This window comes from Taudactylus pleione, unplaced genomic scaffold (assembly GCF_031769625.1).
Source record: "Taudactylus pleione unplaced genomic scaffold, aTauple2 ptg000520l, whole genome shotgun sequence".
NCBI classification, from domain to species: domain Eukaryota; kingdom Metazoa; phylum Chordata; class Amphibia; order Anura; family Myobatrachidae; genus Taudactylus; species Taudactylus pleione.
The window spans coordinates 7350645-7360747 of record NW_028284922.1 but is presented as its reverse complement, the minus strand read 5'-3'; positions in this window follow the sequence as shown (position 1 = coordinate 7360747).

Below are 10103 nucleotides of genomic sequence, written 5' to 3'. Positions count from 1 at the left end.
GCAACCAGCTGTCGGAGGCTGGACTGTGTCTATTTGAATCAACCTGTTAAATGCTCTGTAACAGATGCGTCCCCCTTGGGAACCAATGGCATCAGCAACAAGTTTTTCTATTGTGTTGTATATTTCTGGGGGGGTATAAATATGTGTGCTCTGACCCTGGTTTTCTAGTCTGATTGCTGATTGGCGGAGGTTATCTTGCTGATGCCGGGATCTGGTCCAGAGCGCCTGCGTATGTATAACTGTACTTGGGTCTGTATAATTTCTTTGCGCTAAATTGTACTTAGATCATAGCGTGTAACTGACTGTACTTTTACTTGAATAATACTTTGTGCTTTGGAACCACAGGTTCAAGGTCTGGAGTCTTTATTTACTGTATGACTGCGTATGCAAAATAGCGTCATCCTTAGAGGTTTATAGGAAGGATATTAGAAGGTATAGGCAGGAGTGTATAGAGGTTAGAATACAGAATCCTTAATCCGTAAATGAGAAGCGTACAAATGATCTAAATTGTGCATAGAGTCTGCGACGGATGCCCAGTTAGCTAGATCCTACCATATTTGAAATTGCATACAGTTCTGAATCAGAATATACCATTGCCGACATGTTAAAATAGTTTCCAGAGAAACTCTGTTGCTAAGAATATGAGGTGGATGCATTGTCAATGTCGGACGCAGTTAGCACACGTGCTGAGATTAATTACAGACGCCGGACACAGTGAGTATTTAGCCGCAAAGCGAGTGACAGGTAATGACCGTTTGGGGGAGGTAATTGGGCGTAGCTATAAAAGCACATGTGTCTCACAACATGTTTTTTGTGCGTGTCCCAGTCAGTCAATAAAAAAATTTGTTCGAAGCTGAACTGGCCCCGGCGTCTTAGTTGAGACGAACATTGAGACACCATAGGGTTGCTCAGATGTTTCATGAGGCGACCGATGATGTGTCTTCTGTACGCAAGTGGTGGATCTGAGACGCCAGACGTGGGCGTTTCTGTACACAAGACGGCAGCTGAGTCGGCATACTTTCGCAAGTCTGCTGCATTTGAAATCAAAGTTGCAACTGCATCTACCTGTGAAACCGGCCCTATATACATTAAAGATTACACCCAACATTGTCTGATTGGAACCTGAATTTCCCAGTTATTTGTGTACTGGATATTAATAGTGGGCTTTTTTGCGTTTGAAATACTGTGTTTCATTAAATGCTAACTTCTGAGGCCTAGAGAATAAGCATAGATAGTAAGAAGTGCTCCAAACATGCAGAAAAATAGGACATATCGGGTCCTATTTATTTATTTAGATAATAATTGCAAATGAACTGAGTGTCTATATTCACTCAGTTGGGACATTTTTTTGCTACTGCGCATGCACAAAACGCCCAGAAATCCCTTACTGCGCACGAGTGAAACCAAGTGTTCAAGGGCATAGCTCATACTTGTCTACCCTCCCGATTTGGTCGGGAGCCTCCTGAAAATCGGGTGCCGCTCCCGGCCTCCCGGGAAGGCAGGCAAGCCTCCTGGCAGCTGCCGACCCCTCCTGCCACCCACCCGATTACATCATAATCCCCGGCAGCGGGGGGGTCCTGTGACGTGATTTACGCCGAATCGCATCATTTTGGCCCCACCTCCTGCTCCACAATGCCGGGATTATCGTGACTGTAGCCACGCCCCGCTCTGCCCACAACTGCCAACCACGCCCCCGATTTTGCCGATCTGGCTGCCCCCTCCCAGAAGGGGCAGCCAGAATGTCGGCATCTCTGGCGTAGCTATAGTAGGTGCAGTGAGTGCGGCTGCTGCGGGGCCCAGGCTGCCTTTAAGGGGGTGGCCTTCTCCCTGCACTTACACAGCCATCTCCTTAGCCCCAACTTTTCTATTCTTACCAGAGTGCAACTTCAAGGCATCTGGGCCCAGAGCTGATCTAAGCTACAGCCACCTCTAGCTGCTGCCTGCATGCATTGTGATGTCACAATGCAGGTCACAGCCCTATATAAAGGATGCCCAGCTACTGGCAGCCATTTTGTGGTGATATATTGTCCTACATTGATGCTCTCTGAGTAGTTCCTGCTTTATTTAAGTTAATTTGGATTAGGGCTTCTGATATGGCCTTTGTATTACATCTTCCAATAAGGTCCTGAACAGCAACATCTTCAGAAAAATAATGAATAACATCTTCAGGTAAGGACTATATAACAACTATTGGCCTGTCACCCTTACCCCTTCAGACACCTCCCTTTATTTTATCTGCCGTTTTTAATTTAGAAACAATGTATAAAGCAAATTATTCATGTGATATGAAGCTGCATGATCAAAGATGGATACACACTTGTCCAATCCTCTGAGGATCCAACTCCAGACCTGACTGTTGACACAGGGCCTGTTTCAGATATGTACGTTCATCCGATGATTCCATAAGGGACGAGGGAAGGGTCTGCGTCAGCAGAAGCAGATTCCTGGCCTCCGAAGTGACCAGCACCAGGTCAGGCTGTATGAAGCTTCAGCTCCCGCAGCCTGACCAAAGGAGCGATTGTCACGATGGTGTCTGACGCCTCCTTCTGCATTTGCATTAAGATTGATGGAATTGCAAAGCTGCTTGTGTTCGCATCTGCAATTCTATCCATCTTTGAATCAGGGCCACAATCCAACCTGTCCAATTTTGCAGCAGATCTCAACACTAAGTGCAGAGAATGGGGCTGCTACGGGGCCCAGGCCGCCTCTGAAGCTGCTGCAGGGCATCTGCTGTCACTGACCTAGCAGGCTCCACCTCATTCTTTTCTCAGTAACTGATTTATTAGCAAATCTTATAGCTGTCTTATATATCACATAATATAATAAAAAGTAGGATTAGGGAAACTATATATAATTTAGATATATATTTTGAATTTATACTATATGCTAATCACAATTAATTTAATCATGCATGGGTCACTGCATAAGGGGGACCACTACTGGGGGCCTGCATAAGGGGGACCACTACTGGGGGCACTGTATAAGGGGCACTGCATAGGGGGACCACTACATGGGGCACTGCATAAGGGAGTTCACTACTGGGGGCCTGCTTACGAGAGACCACTACTGGGGTCACTGTATAAGGGGCACTACTAGTGGCCTGCACAAGGGGGACCACTACTCTAGGCACTGTATAAGGGGCACTGCATAGGGGGGGCCACTACATGGGGCACTACATAAGGGAGATGACTACTGGGGGCCTGCATAAGAGAGACCACTAATGGGGGGCTGCATAAGGGGGACCACTACTGGGGGTACTGTATAAGGGGCACTACTGAGGGCCTGCATAAGAGGGATCACTACTGGGGACATTGCATACTGGGGGTACTGTATAAGGGGCACTACTGGGGGTCTGCATAAGGGGGACCACTACTGTGGGCACTGCATAAGGAAGATCACTACTGGGGGCACTTTATAAGAGGCACTACTGGGGGCCTGCATAAGGGGGACCACTACCGTGTGCACTGCATAGGGCACTGCATAAGGGAGACCACTACTGGGGGCACTGTATAAGGGGCACTACTGGGGGCCTGCATAAGGGGGACCACTACTGGGGGCACTGTATAAGGGGCACTGCATAGGGGGACCACTACATGGGGCACTGCATAAGGGAGATCACTACTGGGGGCCTGCTTAAGAGAGACCACTACTGGGGGCACTGTATAAGGGGCACTACTAGTGGCCTGCATAAGGGGGACCACTACTGGAGGCATTGTAAAAGGGGCATGCATAGGGGGGACTTCTACATGGGGCACTGCATAGGGGGGACCACTACATGGGGCACTGCATAAGGGGGATCACTACTGGGGGCCTGCATATGGGGGACAACTACTGGGGGCACTGTTTAAGGGGAACTAATGGGGGGCTGCATAAGGGGGACCACTACTGGGGGTACTGTATAAGAGGCACTACAGAGGGCCTGCATAAGATGGATCATTACTGGGGACATTGCATACTGGGGGCACTGTATAAGGGGCACTACTGGGGGCCTGCATAAGGGGGACCACTACTGGGGGCACTGTATAAGGGGCACTGCATAGGGGGACCACTACATGGGGCACTGCATAAGGGAGATCACTACTGGGGGCCTGCTTAAGAGAGACCACTACTGGGGGCACTGTATAAGGGGCACTACTAATGGCCTGCATAAGGGGGACCACTACTGGAGGCATTGTAAAAGGGGCACTGCATAGGGGGGACTTCTACATGGGGCACTGCATAGGGGGGACCACTACATGGGGCACTGCATAAGGGGGATCACTACTGGGGGCCTGCATATGGGGGACAACTACTGGGGGCACTGTTTAAGGGGAACTAATGGGGGGCTGCATAAGGGGGACCACTACTGGGGGTACTGTATAAGAGGCACTACTGAGGGCCTGCATAAGAGGGATCATTACTGGGGACATTGCATACTGGGGGTACTGTATAAGGGGCACTACTGGGGGCCTGCATAAGGGAGACCACTACTGTGGGCACTGCATAGGGGGGACTGTATAAGGTGCACTGCATTAAGGTGCATATTGAATGGAATGTTGAGAGTGATGAGATAGGGGTGTGTGACATGTTGGCACGCTCCATTTTTAAGTGGCTACGCCCCTTGTGACCACACCCATTTTTTGGTGCACGCACATGGGGGGGCTCCATTTTAAAATTTGCCCTGGGCTCCATGTTCCATAGTTACGCCCCTACAAATGTTCTATACCATATTCAATTGTGTACGGTATCGCTAACACTTTTGCATTTGCAATCCCTGGACATATCAGGGAGGCTGCATCCCCAAATTCAAATACAATGCTTCAGAGGCCATGTTTAGTTGGATTACAGGAGAGTACCTAGAGTATCAAGGCCGGCTCTAGGGGTGTTCGACCAGTGTGGTCGCACAGGGGCACCACCCATAGAGGGCACAACCCTACCCAACACCCCGATTTCAGCAGGACAATATTGTCCAGCTGTTCCACCCGTGGGCCGAAATGGCCCGCGGGTGATCAACTGCCGCAGCTGTGCGGCGGTGCCGGACCCCGATGTCTAAATGGATGCTGCGCTCACGCTCACGGCATCCATTCAGTGACGAGAGAGGGGCTGGGGGAAGTCCAGCTAGTGAGGCTCCCCCCAGACTGATGTTATTTGAAGGCGTGCCATGCGGGTACGCCTCAAAATAGCGTCATGTAGGGGCGTGGCCTGTGGTGATTAGGCTACACACCCATTTTCGGTCGCACACGTGCGATGTAAGGGCGCCCTATTAAGAGCCGGCACAGGGTTCTCCGACCCCTGGAGCCGGCCCTGTAGAGTATACCCTAGTCTGCCACAAATGTTGATAGTACAACCAAAGTTAAGTCAATGTTGGAGTGTTTACAATCTCTATCGCAAATAAACTGACCACACAGCCTGAAAGTGGTGTCTCAGCGCTTGTACACTCCACTGCACCGTTCCGCACAAAGAGAAGACTAAGATTAGCATTTGCATATTCCTGCAACCGGTATTGAGAGATCGACTGCATTACCAACCTCTGAATCAGTCATTTATCATCAGGCTCCCTGCAGCAGTCCCTCAATTTCTGACCGCAAAACTAGTGCATAAATGACCAACTTACCAAGCTCTACTGGTATTACCCTACAGGCTACAGGATCACAAACTTTTATCCTGAGAGATCCTCAGATCTCCCTCTAGCAGCCTATACATAGATAAGGTGAGCCCGATGGCCCTGCATGCACTGGGTCCGAACCTGACGTATCATTTTTACTCTTCACTAGGACAGACTTTTTTTTCTGAGCCTCTGTCTGCAAAGGAATTTTGATAAATTGCAAATGAATATCATTTCTTATTACCGTGATGATGACTCTGATTCATGTGATTACATAGAAAATAGAGAAAGTATGACGTTATGCCATTCATATGAAACTATATGGCCTGGGTAGAGGTACAACAATCATGAGAAAGGGGACATCTATGAAGATTGAGGCCTTGGAAGCCAGCCCAGGGACACCCACCTCCTCCACATGTAACGGGAGTGTACATAGGGCCTGATTCAGAGCCGGACGCTATTTGCGGTCGTTCGTCCAGAAAATAGGGGTGGCTATTCAAATGAACCGTTCGCTCTTTGCGGTCTGTTCACGCCTCTATGTCTGAACGAGCGAACAAAACTTGCGGTCGTTTTTTGGAAAAATACGCCCCCTGGCCGCTCGCATCCTACGTCATGTCCGCTATTTATTAGATTAATCGAGTACATCGACCAGCGTATGAACTGCTCGCTATTCTTGTGGTTGGTTTTTGCTACCACAATCTTGCGAGCAGTTCTGGCTATAAAATAACCCAGTGACGTGGTCAATGACGCTGTATTAATTATGCACACCCTTAAAACACCCGTTTTGACCTTTAAGCATGCCTGCGTTCGGATCTCCACTCCCCGTTTTCAAGCACCTTCCCCTGTTACCACCCACATACGCCTCATTCTGTCACTCAAAATAGCAGGCATTCGCTAGTTAGCGAACAAACGATTTTCGGCCGCACTGACTGGTTCACGCATGCGTATTACGATCTGTACGCATGCGCAGTTGGGCAAACATCGCTCGGAGCGAACGAGTGGCCGCTTACGAGCAGCTCTGAATCAGGCCCATAGTGCTGTGTGTGCTTACTGCCCTGTGCTGTGATAGGGCATTAAGTGAAGAGCAGTGAGTGCAGTGTTTGCCTGTCCCACCTGCTGGATTTGTACATGGATAGTGCACATGCATTAGAAAATAATGGTTTATTGGCACATCTACACATTACTTGCCTGTAACCCCCATGTAAATATCAGTTACACATGTAGCCATTCTTGTTTATTACCCCAGTACAGCCGAGAGGCTCCTGAAAATCGTGTGTCGCTTCCAGCCGGTCGGAAGAGTGGGCAAGTCTCCCAAGCACCATCCACCTGCGAGCTGCCCACTTACCTGAAGAAACTGGGCAGTCCTGGCTGCCAATGACGCTATTTGCGCTGAATTGCACCATTATGGCCCTGTCCCCGCTTCACATGCCGGTAATCACAGCATTGTGCAGCGGAGGTAGGGGCAAGTATGCATAGAGCTCATGGGCCTGATTCAGAGCCGCGAGCAATGCCAATTTTCACGGAGTTGATCGATTTTCTTGCTACTGTGCATGAGCAAAAATACCTAAAAACTCCTATGGCGCATGCGTTAGGCAGTCTACGCACAGTGGGCCTGATTCAGACCCGTTCGCAAGCGCTTGAGTACTTGCAAGCGGGCCGATGGGCTCTGCGCACGTGCTGCGGCCGCACTGCGCGTGCGCAAGCCCCGGAGCGAGAGAGAAATTCTCTCACTCCGGGGCTCACTACAAAAGGGGCTGCTGTCGATGTTGATCGACAGCTCGCCCCATTTTGTAGGCGTGGCAGGGGGATGGCTTCACAAACAGGCGTTCCGAAGCGAATGCCTGCCATTTGTGGGCGGCCCCACTGACATCAGTGGTGTCAGTGGGATTCCGGCTCTATTAGAGCCGGAAGCTCTCTGGGGCTTGCAGCAGACGAGACCCTACCACAAGCTATGCGAGCGGCCAGGAGGCCGCACAGAAAAAAAATGCCCTGAATCAGAGCGAGCGCTCTTTCAGAGCATCTGGCTCTGAATCAGGCCCAGTATCAGAGAATGTCTTAAAAAAGTGATGAGCTTAACAGACGCATGAGGATGGTTCATCTTATGTTCATCTTACTGTACACCAGGCAAGGACCTTGTAGCGGCATTTGCGTAAATCCACAGAGTGACCAGCAATAGATGCAGATGTGTCCGAATCTGCGTCCACCTCGGAATCCTACCCACCAGGCGATATTACAGCATGTACAGACTGTCCACATCCCAGTCCTGGCACATTCATACGCACAGATGTGCACTAGAGAAGGACTTTGTTGCGGCATCTGCCCAAGGTCACAGACGGGCGCCCGACAAAAGACGCAAATGCTGTCGCATCTGAGTCCACCTCTGAGTCAGTCCCAGTATCTGAATTAAAAGATTCTATGCAAGCAGGGTGCGCTGAGCTGGTACTGATATCCCAGGCCTGAAGGGCCCGAGTCAGCTGCTGAGGGGTGCAAATGTCCCCCTTGTCAGCATGCAGTGCCCCTTCCTGGCACCACAAATAGTACTGCCTTTATTTTATTCCATTGGGGATGTGGTCACACCTCCCATGTTTGACCATGCCCCCCTTCCGTATCTGGGTCCTGTGGCTGTCTCAATGCCCCTGCATGCAAGTAGACAGGTGAATGTTCAGTGTCAACACAATAAATGAAAGTTGTATGGTGGTGGATTGGGGCTAATTGGGATAAGTGGGGATCAAGGAAGGAAAGGGGTTGGGAGCAGAAAGTTGGGGCCACTTCTGGATTAATGGGGTACAAGGAGAGATGTGCCTTCAGGATGAGAAAATTAGTACAAGACTTACGAAAATTCAGAGATGGACGGAATTGCAGAGCCGCACAAAAGCAGCTGTGCAATTCCGTCCATCTTAAATCAAATGCATCAAGAGGTGTCTGTAGGAAAATACAGGTCACAGCCTGGAATCACCATTACGACCATTGCGATTATTTCTTCTTTGGCCAGGCTGCAGTAGCTGAAGCTTACCGCAGCCTGACCGGGTCCTGGCAGCTTGTGTGGTCAGGAAATCTGTGTACACCAAGGTATACCCTGGCCTCGTTTCTCCCGAAAAACAGACGACACACCCCTGTTTCCGGGAATGCTGCCCAGGAATGCCCACGCTTCACCCCCCCAAACGCTGCAGCATGTCAATCACTCTGCGGCTTGAAAGTGTCTGCAGGCGAGATCGCAGGACCCGTTCTGCACATGCACAGACCCCAAAACATCGGAGATGTTCGCTAACCATCAGGTTTGTGTTCATCTCTTAATCAGACCCTTACTGCAATATGTCTTAAAACAAAAGATCCAAAAGTGCTTGTGGGGAAGAGTTCTGGGAGAGGGATTTACAAAAAATTACTCTTGTTAATGCATTAAAAACACTTGTATGCACATATTAAATAAAAGCCACAAATTAATTTTCACACATGCAACATGGTTCTAATCTAATTTTGTAAAGCTGCTGCGTCACATAAATCCAAGTACAAAAAGTATTAAAACACAGTAATAGGTGTGTCTGGGTGTAACCTCCTGCAGCCTATATTATATTAATCTGCCACAATTTTTAACCTTGGCAACTCTTTCCTTGTTTTGTGTATTCTTAATAAGTATCTGGCATTACTGTGTCATAATGTGTGTGCTGGGCTGCACTGCCTGTGGGGGGGAGCAATCACACTGATCACGCCCCCCCCCCGGCTTTGCCCTGGGCTGAGGGGCTCACAGCTGTGTGGTGTAATGTGAATAAGGGGCCCTTCTGAAAAAAAAATTCTGGTGATGGGGTTGGAACTGGGACCACCCATTACCAAATGTCTAGTTTCGCTTATGTTCTGGACAATGGTGCCAACTGTCCATGTGCATAGAGTCGCAGTTGCGATTGAGATACACAGCCTCAAAACTGTCTTGAAATTGTATTGGGCATTCCCAAGCAGTGGGTCTGATTCAGCTCGGATCACAACTGCTAATACAGTCACAATTAGCCGATTGTTGTATACTGAGCATGCGTCTGCATCAAAGTGGGCATGCGCGAACCGGCCACTGCAATCGGGACTGCGATCGCAGTGACTGTAGACCCTTCGCAGACTGATTGACAGGAAGTACTGTTTGGGGGTGGTGATGGGGGGGGCGGTGGTCGGCAAAACGCAGGCGTGCCAGTGCATTTGTACGCTGTTGCAGGGCCGTGCATAAATTATCCACTGCGATGCCTTACGCAGCTTGAGGACTTAGCATGCACTGAAATTAGCAATTTCTGAATAAGGTCTGACTTTGTGCAAGTATGCCTGAGGCTCCGATTGCACTGATGATTTCGCAGTCTTGCTAAACATTACAGATGTGTGTAAGGTAAAGTGGGCGTCTTTATGTTATGCTGCGACGGCATAGTAATCGCAATGGATTAGCATACTATCACAGTTGAACTGAGGGCCTGACTCAGACCCGCTCGCGAGCGCTGTGCGCTTGCAAGCGGGTCGATGTTGGCCCAGTGCGCATGCGCACGAGGGA